Source organism: Ambystoma mexicanum, chromosome 2p (assembly GCF_040938575.1).
Source record: "Ambystoma mexicanum isolate Mex_15411 chromosome 2p, UKY_AmexF1_1, whole genome shotgun sequence".
NCBI classification, from domain to species: Eukaryota; Metazoa; Chordata; class Amphibia; order Caudata; family Ambystomatidae; genus Ambystoma; species Ambystoma mexicanum.
Window position 1 is genome coordinate 1407207409 of NC_090923.1, and position 19091 is coordinate 1407226499.

The 19091-nt window shown below is 44.7% G+C and overlaps 1 protein-coding gene across 1 annotated transcript in view; it reads right to left on the reverse strand.

Annotated features, from left to right (window-relative positions):
• The window catches only part of LOC138567556 (zinc finger protein 665-like), a 337940-nt gene that overhangs the window by 317812 nt on the left and 1037 nt on the right, over positions 1-19091 (reverse strand). The gene's annotated exons all lie outside the window — the stretch shown is intronic.

Consider the following 19091-nt stretch of genomic DNA (forward strand, 5'->3'; position numbering starts at 1 on the left):
GTTCCTAGGGATGTTGAGAGTGGCTCTAATAGCATTGGTTTGGATGATGTGTAGATTGTTTAAGTTACATCTGTTGGTGCCCAGATAGAGGGCATTACAGTAGTCAATTTTAGAAAGCACAAGAGTCCTGGCAAGTGTGACACAGTTGGCTGGTGAAAGGAAAGGGTGGCTGGCTGTAATAAGCTTGCAGGTGTATGCCGCTGCGGAGGAAACTGCATTTGTTTGTCTGGCCAAGGATAAAGTAGAGTCGAGGTAGATCCCCAACGTTTTAGTGTCTTTAGAGGCCTTGATAGTACTACCATCAATGATGAAGGAGTTGAAATCAGGGGCCAGTTTGGAAAGTTTTTGGGGAGAGCCAAGAATGAAGAGCTCTGTCTTCTCGTCATTTAGACAAAGTCTGTGTTGCGCCATCCAGGCGTGGATGACAAGGTAGATAGCATTTACAAAGAGAGAGTCGGCGACGTAATCTCCTGAGATTGGGATGAGTATCTGGGTGTCATCAGCATAATTGGTATATGTGACACCCAGATAGTCCAGAATATCAAATAGAGGTTTTGTGAACACGTTGTACAACGTGGGAGATACACATGAACCTTGTGGTACCCCACACGTGACCGGTGCCGGGGATGCTGCTGCTACTGGAGAAAAGACACGCATAAATCTGTTGTCCAGGAATGAACTGATCCAGGCAGTGGCTTTATCAGAAAAATGGGCGGCTAGTTTAAGGTGCCGACACAGAATGTGATGATTTACGAGATCAAAAGCTGCAGAGAGATCGAGAAGAAGAAGTAGAGCAAGTTTACCCTTGTCTCTTAAATCTTCGATCTGTGTTTTGAGGTCGATAAGGGCAGTTTCCGTTCCGTGACGGGGCCGAAACCCAGATTGCCTTAGACCTAAGAGTTTATTAGATTCAAGATAGTCTTGAATCTGTACATATGCAGCTCGGTCGAGGATTTTTAGTAAGAATGGCACCGTGGTGATAGGCCTGTAATTTGTAGGTATGTTGGCATCCAGGCTTCCTATGGTTGTTTAACTCCTCATGAATAAGATATCCTATCTCAGAATTTTCCTTTTCCGGTTTGCTGATTCTCTCACTGGGGCTACACCCAATAGTTATTCTTATTCTTTTGGCCACTTCGTGTATTACCGATACAAGCAAGATAACTCCTGCAATGTTTCTCGTTCTCTGGGTCATTTCTGGTATTACTGAGATGAGGAAGAGGAGTCCTGTAATGATTTTCACTCCCTCTGTTCCCTCTCGTATCACTGGGACTGGTAGGCTGAGCCTCGTGGTGATTCTCACTCCCTCTGTTCTTTTCTCGACTCCCATGAGGATTGTGCCAATAATATTCTGTGCTTGACTTTCTTATATCACGGCTACTGTGACGAGTATGATTCTGGTACTTGTTATGCTTGCACTCCCTCCGGTGTCTCCCACCATCCCAGTTACCTTCTATTCCATGGGTTGGCGTCACAGGGCCTGCCTGCAGTATAGGGACTTCTCTTTGTTTAGTAAGGATGCCTTCTGCTTTCTTGTCTGCAGTTCTATGGTGCCAGCATTGCAGTGGTCTCGGCGTCGTTACCAGATTGACCAGTTCCCCTCCCATGGGTCATGCCACCACCCACAACTGACTCTCTTGTTGGGGGCTTCCTTCCCCTGCCTACTTTCCTCTTCCTTCAGCTCTCCTAGTGCTTCCCTCGCATTCCAGTTTGTTGCTTCCTCAACACAGAGGGTCTCCCGGTTTCTATCATCTTCCACAGTAATGCTGGTTTGAAACTCCTTGGTTTCACTTCGCACTGATAATGATCCTTCTTCCCTTTTTATGATACCTTGCTGTGCCCTCCACAGCAGAGGATCATAGTCCTTTTTCTCTTCAAGTTGAGCGCTCTCCACCCTTCGCTCATTCCTCCTCGTCACAGTATTGCTGGTTTCCATCCAGTGAGCGATCGATATTACTCGCTCACACTCACTTACCAGGTATTTCTTCAGGTTGGATTTGGAATCCTATGGCACAATACCAAACAGTGGCTTCCTCTGTTGGGTCTTTCTGGAGCATGACATTACTGTTGGTCCAAGAATGAGGGATTTTGGGAGTTCCTCTGCGGAACGGGAGCCTTTGTCCAAAAGGGGGAAGTCTCTCCCTGTGAGTTCCTGCTGGCCACCACCCCTATGGGGAATATCACATAGCGGGCTCGCCTCCCTAGCCTCACAAGGAAAGGCTCCCCCTGGGGAGAAGTTACTGTATCCCTCTATTATACACCTCACAAATAATTCTCCCATACATCGTTCCAATTCACAATTCCACTTCCTGCCATTCCATAAGCCTCAATACACCTGCACCGTTTCAGTTAAAATGTACTACAATATATTAGCAGGTGTTTAGTGCTCTCTATAATTCTAATTTCACAGAATATACACATCTGCGTTTTTCTGTCCTTTCTTCCCCCCCTGCAATTGCCTTTAGTGGCAAGATTCACCATATTTTGTTCCCAGACTATCACAGCAAGTTGTTTCAAATAATTACAACATGTGCCCTGCTTTTGCATCAGATCTAGATATTGGTTCAATTTCCTTACCTCCCTGTGCAGACCACTAATTGTCCCTGTTAAATCTCAACTAGGATTCTTTACTACTGTTGATATGTCCATCAGTGTATTGATGACTGCAGACTCATATTTCCTATATAGATGTAACCTCTGTCTAGTACAATGTGTTTCCACATAAACAATCCCATACTCCGGCCCTTAAATATTCTACAGGTACATTCTTTGGTAAGTCTGACAAACAGCGCAAAAAGTATCCTTTGACCTTTGCCAACTCTTTCAAATTTCCAGGTACCCATAGCTCAATTAAGGCAGGTCGTATTTTCAATGTATATACCTCTATCATTGCTTCCATGCTGTAACTCGAGCGTTGTGCTGCAACACCGTTGTGCTGCAACACTTTCATTAGTGGCATTAGTGGCAGTATGCAGTCAGGCACTGTGCCATAAGTGCATCATTTGATGATTCGAATTGACGATGCCCCAACGTAATTATTATGGGTGACCACCTCCACTGGTTGTTCATCTATCTTCCACCAGTCCAGTTCTTAGATATTCTACAGTTAGTTTTAGAAGTGAAAATCATAATTTTCATTTTACTAGTATTTATCTTTAGGTTGTTTGGATGAGCATCCACCACAATTGAGTCTAGTTGTTTTTGTGTACCTTCTCGAGTGGTATCCATGAGTATTGTTAGGTCATCTGCATATCCTAACCACTGCAGTTTTAGTTTGCCTAGTCTAGGTGGGTATGCTGCATCATTATTTATGTAGGCAAGAAGATTAGCCAGATATAGGTTCAAGAGTTTGGGAGCAAAGACACAACCGTGTTTGAGACCATTGTATGTGGGCAAGGGGTCTGTCAAGTACTTCTCATGACTGATTCCAAATGAGACAGTGGTAGCAATATGTAATAGCATGATCACATTAAGAAGGCCGCTATGGATATTCCAGTTATCTAGTCTCTTGAACAGCAGTTTTCTTTGCACAGTAGCGAATGCCGCCCTGAAGCCTACATATTTAGCATAACTGTTCTATTGTAAGTACACCTAGTCTGTTCTATAGTAGTGATAAACGCCATCATGTCAATTGGCATGGAAGAACCAGTCTGAATGTATAGTAGGATGTTGTTTGTCTCCATCCATATCTTAAATTCAGCTAATAGGACTTTTCCAAAGATTTTGGATGAAGCATCTAGCATCGCTAGAATTATGTAGCTCTTTGGTAGATTTACTGGGCCACGTTTAAAAGCTGGTACAATTATAGTATGCTTCCAGCTGCTAGGATGTTCCTCTTGTAACTGATGTTCCTATTGTAACTTATACATGTAAATAATTTAAAAACAATATGCCCCCCATAGCATAGCATTCAAGCATAATAATTAATTGCTGAGACCGCCCGGACCTGGCGCTCTGGAGGCATTGCTTTTCATAATGATCTTAGAAATATATTATATTTAGTTTTTGTCTCATGCAGCTCACTACGTTTTGCACCAACCTTTTATATTCTTCTATTATCGCAATAGGGTTATTGATATTCGTACCCATGCATCATATCAAGTCTTGCAGACATCATTTGTTTGTTTACTCAATGTGGAAGGTCTCCAGCATATATTGTTCCCAGTACAAGAAATGAGGCCAATCAGGACCTTAGGTTCAGAGGCGAGAGCTTCATTTTGCCATTTAATTGGTAGCGTAATATGATCGCTATCCTCTCGAGGTTCAATAAACATCTCAGTATATTTGATAAACTCTGTTCCCAATACGAATATATAATCCAAAAGGGAAGCAGAGTTAGTGGCAATTCTGGAGTAGTGGCCGGGTATGTCACAGTTGCAACGGCCGTTAAGCATTATCATGCCATAACAACCATTCATATCGACCCTTGCACACCTTTTTGGTTAGAAGTGGCCTGCATTTGTACAGCTTTAGGGATAGCATGTATCCTATCACAAGTATTTTCCTCAGTGTATAGAGGGGTAGCAGGAATGTTTGAGTTAAAGTCACCTAATATGAGAAATTAGGTGTTAGGAGAACCCATGTTTGTGTGTATGATGTCCTCAACGGAAATTCTAATGTCTCTAGAACACTTACGCAGTGGAAGGAAGCATAATGCATTGATAATCATGAATGTATATGATCCTCTCGACACTACTCCCACAAAGTACCAGCCAGTACATTACCACACTTTATCCTAATCTCCGTAATGCTATATAGATGGTTTGCCCTCATCAGTAGGCCTCCACTTGGTCTGCCTATTTGCCTTTGATCGCTTGTTTCTGAATCATGTTCCACCCATCCCTACATACACAGAGTTTGCCATCCAAGTTTCCTGTAGTGCAATAACATCATATTTGGTCATTAAATCATGTAATCCACCCTCTGTACTGTAGTGAGTGTGTCCCCGGGTGTTCCATGAAAGTAAGGATAGCGTTTGACTACAAGTCACGTGCATTCCTGAACATCTGCTGGCACACACAATTCCAACAGGCAGTGGTTGCCTTATAAATGCCAGCATTTCTGATTTTAAAACATACTAAATGTGAACCCCAGGTGCCTGGTGGCATGCTAAACTCTACATATAAGCCATGTCTGGCTATGACATGGTGGCTACTACAATCACACAATTATACAACCAGCAGCATTTGGATATCATAATGGTGTCGGTGTGGTGACCAGACGGATTCCTGACAGGGCTGGTATGCATTAGGCAGCTGGCCTGGGTGTACTTTATGGAGAATCCTGCAGATCCCCCACTAAAACCCTGCCTTAAGTCTCCTCCCAGGTGGCCAGAAGAGGTCAGACACTTCCTGATCCCAATCATGGGGGTGGTATACTGCGGGAGGATCACCTGGGTGGAGACATGGCCTAGGGCAGTGGGGAGGTTTTGCAGGGTGAGACACAGTATTTCTCCTTGGAGAGCAATACTCTCACCACAGACTTAGAGGAGGAATTGGCTTTTTGCCATTTTGATATATCTCGGCCTCCTACTAAGGATGGAAAGGTAAATCCTAAAGAAGTGATTCAGCAAAATGTTGAACCCAAAGAACAAGTCTTTTATACCCCACAATGTCGAAAGTATACCAAAAGGAACAACGAACATGTTACACTTCCTGTCCCATCTGTCTCCAAAAAGGTTAAACCCTATTACTCCGCTTTCAATAACATCAAGGGAGGAAACATCATCCCCAAGCCTTGTAAGGAAGAAGTAAGAAAACTGAATTTCTCTAAGGTGGAGTACATGTCACAGAATCCCTCGGGGAGCTGTGAACAAGAAGAGGGCTGGAAAAGCATGTAGGAGCCTAGGACAGGCAGCCAGGCCTAATAGCTTTTGGCAGGTTCCAGCAATTAGATCTAATGGCCTGCACCTGAAGCCAATTAACCCACCTCAGGGGCATAAAAGGCTGCAGCAGGAGGTATCAGTAGAAAGAGGCTGGAGCAGGAGCTGGAAGGTTGGCAGCAGTAGCAGCAGAAGGAGCAGATCATGAGGCTGGTGTTACGCTCACATTGTCCGGGCGCTGATGCGTGGAGTGTCTGCTTCCCTGGTTAGAGGCGCTGCGCTGCGTCTTTTGTTCCCTGGACTGGCCTTGGGTCAGCTCCTTGTGTATTTGGTTGGTGGGCTCTCCTTCCTGCTTAGCCTCAGCAGGGGTGCAATGTCCCGTAGGATCCAGTTACTTCACTGACCCTTGAAGTCGAGTGGCAACCCAGCGCTGATGTGGTCGAAACTCATGTTGCTTGTGTTGCTCAGCTTGTTATTGTCCGTGTAATCCGTTGTATTGTATGTTGTCCGTGTCCAGTTATCTGTGTTGTCCTTTGCTGCGTGCCGCAGTCCGTGCTCGTTTCACTGTTGTGACTTGTGTCGCTGTTGTGGCACTAAGCCCTCCTCGGTGTGCGTTGGTTTGGTGCAATGCGTGTGAGCAGCTGAGCCAGTAGGTCAGGGTGGCCTGCCTTCTGTCTAGGGGGTCAGCGCGAGCTCAGGTGCGATTTGCGTAATCTAATCTGTTCTTTCTTTCTCTTTTCCGGGTACCTGTGAGCCGGCACGATGAATGAGCGAAGCGGTTAACCTTGTTTTCCTTCTCTTGCTTCTGCAGGTGCCGGCGACCGATGAAAGCTGGAGTCCTCGATGAAAGCTGGAGTCCTACACGAAAGTTGGAGTCCTCCACGAACAACGAGGTTGTTGCTGGAGGCACAGGTAAGTCAGAGCAGGTGAGTATGCGAGGCCCGAAGGTCTCCGGCTTTTCTTTGCAGGTTTGTAGTAGATTGCTGGCAGGAGTTCCTCAGAGAGCGTTACGCTGCTAACTGCGGAATAACGCGAAGGATGCCTTAGGGCTTGGGTGGGGTTTATATAGTGTATGGGAGTGATGGGCCCCCAGGTCCCCTCGCGCTGTACACTCCTCAGTACGGGACTTGGACCACGTGCCTCCGGTAGTGGGGTTGCCCCTTGCCCTTATGTAAAGTTAACCACGGTTGACCGCTACATAGATGGGACTATTGAGCAGGACACGGGGCATCCATCTTTTGTGCCCCCTTTCGACTCCATCTTGGGTAAACAGGCCTCACTGCGATAGTACAGCAAGGCTCAGCGCCCCCTTCCACCGCAACAGCCAAGGACAGAGACACACACAAGGCGCGCAGGCAGTTGGCTGGCCCCCACCCTTGCACTCTCCCTGCGAAGGAAAGCTCTGCGCTCCCATTCTCACGCTGAAGCTGGAGAAAGTTGCAACAACCAATATGATACAGTTTTCTTCCTCTGAGATCACTGCCAGCACGAGAACCAGCATGTGAACCAGGATGAGCTAAGCACTTTTTGCTCGTTCGTCCCCATAAACATGCAAGCCACCCATCCCCATTTAGAGCAATTTATTGCCATCCTGACCCTGCGCTCCCTGTAAGGTATTTCTTTCAAGTGCCAGACCCTCGCCTGCGCTGCAAAACCCACCCAACACACCCGCTACTAACCTTAAGCACTTTACCACAATATATGTTTTTACTTATACTAATAGGTCTAAAGCTTAGGAGATATGTGAAACACAGCTTAACTCTTTTTTCACATGCACAATAAAGGTCAAGGCCTCCAATTAAAGCCACGAATGACCCAATTGTACTGACAATAAATACTATGTGTGATTTGTGTAGAAATATCAAAAGAAGTATAAAATGTTTAGATAATTTGTTATTTAGTGTTTTACGAATGCAACATATTAGCTTGGGTAGTGACCACAGTGACCGGACCCTGACTTGCGTGGAGCACAAGACATTTGACGTCCATCATCTCGTCAGCAACTCAGCCAATCAGAAGGAAGAGATGCCACCCACACCTACAGCACCACACTGTAACGCTCACCTGGTTCCCACAGGGGAGCTGGTCTAGTCTGGATTGCTGTGGCCTCTTCTAGCGTGATGCGCAGGACCCGGAACACCGATTGGCAGGACCTCCAAATCGTGCTTGCCTGGCCCGTAGGAATATCCTTCTGCAGATGAGAAAGGGGATTAACAGTCTGCAGAATAGTGTGCTAGCTCCCCCCTTTCCCCCCTCCCCCTTCGTTCCTCTCTAACTTCCTCCAAACCCCGGTTGAAGCTCACCTTATGGTCTGGAAGGATGAACTCTCCATCCTGCTTCTGGTGCAGGGGCGCGTGTTCGTCTAGTTACTTCACTGGTTTTCAGAATGGCGCTGGCAAAATCCACTTGACTTTCCTGAGCGATGTCTTTCTAACCTGTGATCTGTCCTTTATTTCAGGTGCAGAATGAAGGCGATGCGTCGAGGGGTTAAACTGCCGAGGTGAATAGTGATGAGGGCGATCCCTCTAAATGTCCTTATCATTCCCCAGAAATGTCTCTTGTCCTTTCCCCTTAGGGGCCGGGGTACGGTACCTGCCAACGGGGCGGCGCCGACCCGAAATGTGGAAGAAAAGCCGGTAAGTATTATGGCTGTTAATCAGGCTTTCCTTCTGTGTTCCTTCTGCTCACCTTTTGTTTCTTCTTCTCTCCCCTAGGTGCAGAGATGTGGCGTCCGATGCTGACAGCCGCGATGGAGCCGGGAGATGTCTCGAGGACAGGTGAGTGAAGCGTGGCGCTGCAGCGAGCAACGCAATGCTTTTAAATGGAAGTCTTTCTTCAGGGATGCTGGTGAGAAGATTCCGGATGCAGGTAAGAAGTTTGAAATAGTCCTTGGTTTTCACCTTTCTCTTCTCTTCCTTCCTTGCAGGTCTTCCAGGTTCGAGGCGGGCGTGGCTGGAGTCCAGGAGCAGGAGCAGACACGGTGAGCGTTAAGCTGCAGGAAGCAGAACAACGCGAAGCATGAGCTGCTGTCTGGGCGTGGCTTAAATAGCCTCCAAAGAAGTCCCAGGTATGTATCCTTCCCCAACTAGGTATGTATCCTTCCCTGGCCACGCCCGAGTGAAAAAATAGTCCCTATGAAAAAATAGTCCCTTTCAGGTCTCAGGGAGGCCTGAAGCGTGCAGCATGGTCTGCATCAGGTAAGTGCACAAAACACCTCCCTTTATGAGCCTGGCGCCTATGGCGCCAGGACTGATGTCCAACATGAGCCTGGTGCCAAAGGCGCCAGGACTGAGTCCGAAGAGCCCCTAAAAGGGGCCGCTGGGCTTTTACCCGAGGGCATGATGCCTGCTTCCGGGGGTGCTGGGCCTGGCCTGGTGCTCCGGGGGTAGGCATCATGACACACACCGCCTGGCCAATCGGGTCCATTTAGTATTTTTTGTTAGAGTTACTTTTATTGATATATATATATATATATATATATATATATATATGAGTGATGATGTAAATGGTTTTTAGGGTTTTTTTGGGTTATTTCCTAGCTGGAGAAATAAACCATCCTTTGAACTCTTGCAGCCGGTTCTCAGTGCCTCCTTCCCCGACAGGGGTTGTGTTGGTTATTTTATTTTCTCTTACACGTAGTAAGCCGGGGAAAGGCACCTACATATAGCCAACCACGCCCTGCCACTCCCATTGTGCAATTAATTCCAGAAGCTCTCTGCCACACCCATTATTGTAGCCTAAGGCACAAGCTAATGGCTTAGAGCCACGCCCTTAACTGCAACTGCAATTAGCACAGAAGTCAATCACTCAGTGGCAGACCGACTAGACCTGTGTTTTCCTTGAGGTTAGCTCCATGATCCTGGTGCCAGAGGCGCCAGGACTGGGTCCAGGTGGCCCTCCTTTGAGGCTTGATCCAGTCAGGGCCCTTAATGTGCCCCAATGTTCCCACTGCTGCTGGGCTGGGCCGATCTGGTCTGCTCATCGTGACCAGTGGTCGAAGTGGGCGGGAGCGGTGCTCCTCTACTTCTTTTAATTACGTTTTACTGTTCCTATACTTTTATTTTAAAAAGAAACAGTTCCAGAACGGTTTCCTTTTAAAATAAAAGTGTAGGAAGAATTTGAAACTTGCACTGTTAGTGCACAGCACAGGGAGTTTCCTTAAGGAGCAGGCACATGTGTTTTGGGTTTTTTAATTGTGCATGAGAGGGGCGCATCGATGGGGTCTGTGGTGAGCAGTGCAGGCCAGTAGGGAACATAGTTCCACTACTTCTTTTCATGCACTTCGACCACTGATTGTGACAGCTGGCAGTTCACAAGGAAGTGTGACTTCAGAAGGGACGCCGGAGCAGAGGAAGAGCAGATTTCACCTGCAGGCTCTGAGTTGGTCCTGTGCTCACAATCCCTGTTTGGCTGTGGCTGCATTGGAAGAGAATGGAAGAAACTGGCAGTCTTTCCAGGGGCAACTAATTGCTGTGAATGCAGAGCTGAGGTTGTGCATCCACCCGAGGCCCATGTGCAGAAGCAAGCCGAGGGAAGCCAGAGAAAGGAAGACTCTACATTAACGAGGCCAGATCTGAGACACTCGTGCAGCAGAGGTGGTGTGGGTCCCAAGAGTGCCTGTGGCAGTAGTAGCTGAAGAAATTAAGTTGGTAAGTAGAAGCAGCCCGCAACCACTTTGATTGTGGAGTCGGTGAATGAAGCTCGTACTCCAAATCATCAGGAATACCTTGCCGGCAACTGTTTCCAGCTTAATTGTTGTTTGCGTGTAAGTACAAGCAAGTAGAACTTGTTCGCAGCCGTGGGAAGTCATTCTAACAAGGGAATTGTAACACGCTTAGCTGATGGAAGTTAAAGTACCCGCCTGAAGAGAAAGCCTTTCTTTTTCCCACTGTTAGATTTAAAGTGTTACCGAATGGTCATGTGTGTCCTATTAGGAGGAGAACATCGCAGGTAAACTTTATGAAGTAGAAGCTGGCTTTCCTGCAGTGTTACAAGCCTATGTGACTTCAAAGAGACCTCATGCATATAAAACTGTGTTTCCCGATTTCTATTGAAGCAAAGCGCTGTCCAGAAAAGAGAAAACCCAAACATTTAAGTGGAAATGTGTCATCAAAACAAAATTGCGTGTACCTAAATTAGTTTCTACAGAGAAACCTAATTCTTGTAACATCTTGAACAATTGTTAAACAGTTGTAGAAGTTGCTGAAGTCAATAGAAGAACAAGCATTAACCAAGCAAGTAGACAGAAAACTTTCAAAGTGAAACCAGCCCAATTAAGAACTGAACACCATTGTTTGAAAGTTGTTGAAGCTGTTGTAAACCCAGAGTTCTCTGATATAAGGGTGACAAGGTTATCCAAGACTGGAAGAGTGGCAATAGGGTGTACATGAAGTTGGGGGAGGGGGCTGAGTGCTTGTTAAAAGAAATCTGTGGAGCTGAGACTGTTCAAGTCAAGAGAGAAAGGCAGTTTTGTAGCTAACACAGATTTTGTAGTATCTGCAAGACAGAAAGGAAAGCTGAACAGGCTGCCCATTCTTACCATACAAGAAGGAACACTGCCTTGCCAACCTATAGAGGTTGAAGAGTCTTGTTGAAGTTGCCTAAAGTACTAAGTAGCAGCAGAAGCAGTAGTAAAATACTAAGTAGCAACAGAAGCAACAGAACTGTGGTTGTCTATACTTTTGTCAAAACATTATTATTTGAATGTAGTAGAAGCAGAAGCAAACTGTGGGACAAATGAGCCTGCTCTCGCAGTATCATTGGCAGAAAGGAGTTCGAGAGAGAGCAAACCCCAAGAAGCATCCTGACAAATTGTATCCAAGACGCTGCAGAAGTTACAAGAAGAAGAGTTGTTGTTAAGCAGAAGTGGTACTTTTGTCATAAACTTTATCCATTCCTTCTTGGAAGGAGGTTATCCAGGAATACCATTGGTGCAGTTGTTTTTTTTGTGGCACTTGGAAAGGGAATCTTTCCATCAAGTGATGAAGGAACTGTTACCAGTGGATTTGTGTTTGAGTGAACTTTTGTTTCTTTGGAACTTTTCAAAAACTGATTTAAGACTTACTTTTCCCTGGAAGAAATTGACTTTGGGACATTCCTGGGGGAGCAAGATCTGCCCAGGACAACTGGAACTCATCAAAGACACTGGTTATTTGGTAATCTTCATTTGTGTTGTTTATATGTTACTTTGAATGTTTTGTGGTTTAGTGTGATGGCAGTGATGTCACAACTAGTCTGTAAAAAGAACATTATTTAAAAGATTTTATACGGGTATTGCAGGTCGACATGCACCATCTATCTATATATATATTTGTTTGCAAGTTCGGGATTGGCTCCAGCCCCATAACAGTTGGTGGGCTGAAAATGTGGCCTGATGTCAGCATACCAGCCTGGAGTGTACTTGCGATAGTGTAATCTGACCAACCCCACCCATTCGGCCTGCACAGTGTGTGGTCCGGCCCTGTGCTAGCAGTATAGGCGCAATAATGGGAAGTTAGGACACAAGGTCGGCATACCAGTCTGGGGTGCACTGGCAATAGTGAAATTTGATGAACCCCACCCATTCGCCCTGCACAGGGTTGGAGCGGGGTCCAGCCTTGTGCTAGCAGTATAGGCGATTTCGGGAGATTGCCGATAATGCGACTTTTCCAATAATGGGAAGTTAGGAAACAAGGTCAGCATACCAGTCTAGGGTGTACTGGCAATAGTGACATTTTACAAACCCAACTTTTTCGCCCTGCACAGGTGTAGAGCGGGGTCCAGCCCTGTGCTAGCAGTATACGCAATTTCGGGAGATTGGCGATTTTTGGAAAATAAGTTATGACACAATATAATATACACAAGGCTATAGCAGACCCCCACCTGCATGTCAGCTACAGACCTGTGCAATGTCGGGGGATACCGCTAGTATCTTTATAATAAGAAAATGACATCACTACTGCTCTGTAATAAGTTATTATACTTCAGTTGTGCTGTCACAATGCCTTGTTTGAACCAGCAGAGAGCAGAAAGTCAGCTGCCATTACAGCATTTAATTAAAGCTGACAAGCTTTGCCAACTCCTTTCTTCTAAAATCTTAATTGGGCGTTACGTGAAAATCTCTATTTATTATTTTCGGGAAAAAAAACGCTTTTGAAAGACTGGTCGGAGCAGTCTTTCTAAAGCAACCTGTCATGCCCCTGGACGCACACAAGTGCGTGCAGATGCTGACAAGCATGGCCGGGCTAGAAGAGGGCAGTCGCATGTCTCCAAGGTAAGTGTCGTGTTTTGTGTACGTTAGTGTGTCTGTTTGTATGTATGTGTGTGTGCGTAGGATAGGAGGGGAAATGTTTGTGGTGGGGAAAGAAGGGGCCAGGGGAGCAGCGGATCAGTGAGAGAGAGTGTCTTTGCATGTGTTTGTGTTAGTGTGGTTGTGGACGAATATTTTGGGCGAGGGATGACAGCTCTGGCGGTGAAATCCCCCTGAATTTTAAGTAATCCTGACAGTATGGGAGAAGGTGGGGGTGAGCAGGGGATTAGCTTGCCCGAGACCGGGGGGTGGTGCAGTGTAAAAATCCCTACCCCTGTAAAAAAAGTGATAATTTCGAATTTGAAGGCCGCACAAAATCGTACAAGTAAAAATAAAGAATTCACACACACATACAAGCATTAATCGATAAGAAACTATTTTTGGTAATTTTATTTTGTGTACTGGTGGAGTTTAACACATGAGAGCAAGTATCTGCATGTTATTAATTATTTTAAAACTCCAAACGAAAACGTTTTTAGATGCATTTTATTAAGCATGTTCCCTTTTTTTTTGTAATCCAAATTGATTCTACGTGGATTAGATGCTTCAGCAAATGGATACATTAAGGAAGAGGTCGGGTATTAAAGGGGGTGACTGTTTATAGCTATTTATATATATAGCAGAAAATGTGTTAATTTGTTCCATATACAATTCCATGCCATATCACCAATCTGCACCAAATTTGGCATAGTTACCCGTTAGGACCCTCCGGACATTGACATTACTGGCTACATGACATTTGTACAACCCACCCCTTTCCCCTGATTTCAGCCCCTTCACACACAAGACGGTTGACTGAAATCGGCGAAACATCAATGTGGTCGTAGAAGGACCGGATAAAGCTCATTTTAATCGTCTGGGCGCAAGGAATAAAGCTTGAATAAAGCTCGAAGGACCCTGTGGGACCACGAAAAAGGCCCTAGGACGCAGCGTTTTTTAAATGTTTGCACCGCAGCGCATTTCACCAGACAAATTTTAATTTTGTGTAATTTATGTGCTTTTCTCTTTCCAGATGCATCCAAAAAAGCGAAAATCTATTGCACAAATGAATCCAAAATCAAAGAAAGTGAGATTATTAAGGGCCTTTCTACAGCACCCGTGCGGAGTGCAGGTAATTTTTGCTAGTAAGAAATAAAATATCCCCTACAATACGTAAAAAGGATATCGCAAGTCACCAAGTGTTTCTGTCACCTCATAAAGGCCCCCGACCATAGGGGGTTACTTTATCACATATATTTCGTATATTGCTTTATAATTCAGTTTCAGTTTATAAAGCTTTATTTTGGTCATAAAACCATAAAAACAATTTACAATAATACACAGTATTTTGAACAATGTTAACAAACACTATTGATAAAAGATATAATAAAAAGCATCAGGATGTTATAAAAACATATGATAAGGAAAGAGCAGCTCGCAACCTCAATAAAAAAAGGAAACCACCTTGATTAAGCCTAGCTTTAACAAGGGAGAGCGACAGAATCTAAAGCTATTTTCACCCCATGCATGTAATGATTGCTCTGACCCTCAATAACCATACTCTGTGTATGTAACGGTATGTTGCAAATACAACGCTAACACTTTGGGGATTGCTTAAATATAACAAAACCTCCCTTGAATCACGAATCCCTGCATTAAATAAATTGAGTCTTAGATCTCTATGTTTCAATGTGGTAAATCAGCATGAAGTGTGTTAAATCTTCTTTTTGAATCTTACACAATGGACATAAAGCAGACTACAGGGATTTCCAAAGGTTTGTAAGGCTAGCTACAGCCAGCGTCCCTGATCTAAAACGGAAATATAAGGATTTTTCATAGGCCATACTAATTAAATCAATATATGCTACACTAGCCTTAAACAGTCTGTTGCTAATATAATCAAAACCGACAGCTTCAAAGCGTTGCAGATTAGATCATTTCTTAACTGGTTGTTAATGGCTAGACTTACTGTCTTTCTTCCTATTGCCTGACAAAATGTCGGTTCTGTCCAAACATTACTCAAATTAAGATTAGATAAACAATTTTTTACATGGGTGGGTCATTCCAAACATCTGCCCCCCTCCAGACTTAGAAAATGTAGCAACACCTCCCGATAAGATGTTAGGCCTGCCTGACTTCACAATTTTTTCCAGTATCTAGCCTGATCAACCTTCACCTTGGTCATTACAGGTAAAATACCTAGTTCCAAATGTATTCAAGGGGACGGACTGCTAAGGGGTAGGAGTAACAACTTTTTTAGAAACTTTTTCTCACTGAATTTTAAGCTGCTTGAGTGCGTATAGCCCATACCTCTGGCCCATAGGCAGCTGCTCGACAAGATTGTTTCTGGAATAGATTAAGCGCTTGGGAGACTGCTCCACTACCATGGCACACAACAAAACAAAAAAAGAATGAATGGCCCCATTGTATTTTTCCATGCTCATTTTTGATTTTACTATTTGAGGCTGCCAGCTCCCAAATTCCTGAAATCTAATACCCAAGTAGTTAAAGTAGTTTACCCGCTCAAGTAAAATATTACCAATACGGAAACAAACTGACCCATATTTGGATGAACTCGGCCGAAAGACCATCCATTTGTCACACAAGAAATCCCTTTTTTTAATGCAATTAGCTCCTTATAGCATACTGGTGAAGCTCTCAATTCACCTTTGGCCTTGCTTACTCTAGACTTGACACATATTTTAAAACAATTCTTAACTGCATGGCAATCCCTGTCATACCAATTTGGCATTGCAGTACGCCTTCTTCTACTATAACCAGTAGTGCAGTTACAAATGGGACGAGGATAGACTTTATATTATCAAAGTTAATCAGCACAGATAAAGATGGACTCTCATTATCACAAATTGATATTAGTTCACGGATGATCGACTCTTATATAACAGATTTTCGCCCACATGCAATTACCATGTCCATTTTACTTGTTTCCATGCGTTACCAGACATCATACTCTTCTGTGATGTTACATCACACAGAACAATACCCATTTCTGGACCCGATCGAATAAGAGACAGGGGATTATGGTCACTCTCAATTCTGCCACCAATTTCAAAATCAATAACAGTGTCCCAGTGATCACCTAAGACCAAAACATAGTCTATTAATGAGGAACCAGTGGAGACCACAAATGACTTTCTTGCCGGTTGATGCTTAGGAAATCGTGCATTGCAGGCTCTCATGTTCAGCTTATAAAGTGTTCTCGCCACTTCAAAGGCCAAAGGATGTGTTCTCTTCGGGCCAGCAACATTCACCTCCAGGATTACCCATGCCCTAATTTGATCTTCCCAATGATTCGCAAAGTCCTTTAGTGGTTCTATTTGCATATTAAAAAGTCAACCGCTACTATAATGAAACCACCTCTCCCCTTCCGCTGTCCTATACTGACATTGTCATAAAGCAAGTTCACCGCCGACATGCCCTGTGGATCTGGTGGTCTATTGTAAATATTGATAACATGAATTTGCTCGCGACTGATAATCTGTATTGTCAAAGCTACAAGTCTGCTGATAAACACATCTCATCTACCACTCCACCCCCAATAGGGAATCCCACCATATTGCCAACCCGCCACTAGGCCTGCCTTTTGGGCCCTTGGTTGCTGGCACAAACAATGACTTATAGCCCTTGCATGCGACTGGCTCACTGCCCACGTTTGCTTAAAGAGAACTATTACGTTCTTATTAAATCACTCCAGCCAAGGAGATCCACCAGCCTACTCAACCCTGCCACGTTCCATGATAATAGGTTCTGGCCAGCACCTTGATACCCTCCAGGACACCCCCCCTTGGGGTCAGTCAATCTCATCCAGGTTTGATACTTCACTCCAGGTGTCCGGAAGCCTTGCCTGGGCATTGTCGAGGCCATGTCCATTTGCTGCCTGTATATGATGGCCAAGCTCAGAATTGACACCAGCACTATCCCTGGCGTGCACCACGAACAGACTCTGTAGGGAAGGGATGGTGGCAGAGTACAAAGCAGTTTGAAAAGCAGAAACCACAAAACCCAGTTCCTGTGGATGTTTAGTGTTTCTGCAGATTGGGATGGCTACAATGGGAGAGACCAGAGTGACCAGAAAACATTTTGTTGGGCTAAACACTTTTGGTAGTTCAAGATTCACAATATGACCTGATGAAATACAACGCAGATCATGGATATAAAGCAGAAGTTTGAGTAAGCACGAGCAATTCTAGAGGGGACTAGCTTGTGTTGGGTTCATCTCAAAAATTTTGATGTATTGAGAGTTAATCCGCCATGATTTTGCTGCTGTCAATTGGGCCTGGCTGTGTTGCGCTTCCCAACATTTAGCCCCTCCCACGCTCACTCCTTTAGTCATCTTAGTTGGAAGCTCTAATGGGGATGATGGGGTGTACCAGGGGGTGTCCTTCTTGGCATCCTGTGGGGGACCCCAATAAAGGGCCTACTTTTCTACATTATTGGTAGAATAAAGCATCCCTATAAAATGGTGAAAGGACATTACAGGTCCCTGAGGAGGCATGACAATATAGAAGAAGTAAAGCAAAAGCGGAGTTTCTTTATTAGGTCACGGAACTCCAAAGTGCATTGGTGCAGAGTACTTGCAGGTGGAGGGGGTATTTCCCCCGTTCTCCTTTAACAACGGGGGACAAGAGTATCATTTCTCCCCCTCCCCCCTGCTTAGATTCTGCAATCATAAACTAATAAAAAAACCTCCAGATTCTCTGACATACTCTGGCTCCTCTACTGCTGGGATCGTGGTTAATGTGTCAATATGCATATTGCAAAATGTGCAAGTGCTACTCGCGTCAAAGTGGGGAGGCCGCTTCATTGCCACCTCAGCCTTGATGGGGGTGGGGCGGGGCAAGTACAGGAGCGGGAGAAGCAGGGAATCCTAAAGCAGAGTGCTGCCCAAAGACAGCTTAGCAGGTTAGGCACTGTTAGGCAAGATGCTTCATGTTTAGCCCTGCCTGTAAATGATATGGCTTTTTTCGAATTCCTGCTGCTAAATGGGCTGTAAATTGTGCTCTTTGGACCTGGGGATGGATACGGCTCACGCGCTTCTCTCTGTGGGGGAATGTATACCCTTGTAGCGAAAATCAAAATGTGGTTCTGCACCAGTAAAGAAAACCAAAAGTTGCCACCCATGCCAAGGTGGATTGGTTTGTCCTAATAAAGTATGATAGGGTTAGTTTATTATTTAACAGTACATGGTCAATATATGTTAATAGTTCAATAGGCAACGACTTAAGATCTGTCGGCTGCACCACCACAGCAACACTTCATGCATTAAAGATTCGTAGCATGCGGTCATACCAGCATCCCCTTTCAGAGTAGGTGTCTTGTTTAGGCTGATGCAATTCCAAACCTGTAAACATAGATAAATACCCCAAGAAAGATACTAAGGTCTCCCTTCTGCAAGCACGTGCTGGCCCTAGCAAGAGGTGATGTGCGCCTTTCTAGGGGAAAGATAGAAGAGAGCAATCCCTATCTGGACTACCTGGTTTTCAAACCAAGCACTCTTATGCAGTTTAAAATGCTGTTAGAGACTGGCCTGGATTTACTTTATGATTGAGTGTCCAACCACCATACTAACAAAAAAAAGGTCTAAAAACTATCTCAAAATGTCGGTTAAGACTGATGTGCTAGCTTGAACCACAGTTTCACTCTTTTTTTGGGCGCCAGAGAGGAAAGACATTTTTGTCCAACCGGCCTCGTGCTTTGTTTTTGCTCAGTCTGATGCAAGCCATCTTTCAGTCTTGGATATGTACAGTAAGCTATATAAAAAAGCCATTAGAGGGCAGCCGCGTATTTTGAAATGAGTGTGAATGCCTACTTCGCTTTAGTGGACGCAAGCAACATAGTATAGGAAATATCCACAGACTAGTAAACGGATATATTGCCAACGAAAATCATCTCAGAATAAGGGAGATCGTTAATATTCCCATAATTAGTGTCATTCGAAAGTCAGGTTAGACTGGGAGCAGCTTTTCACACTGGCATTTGACA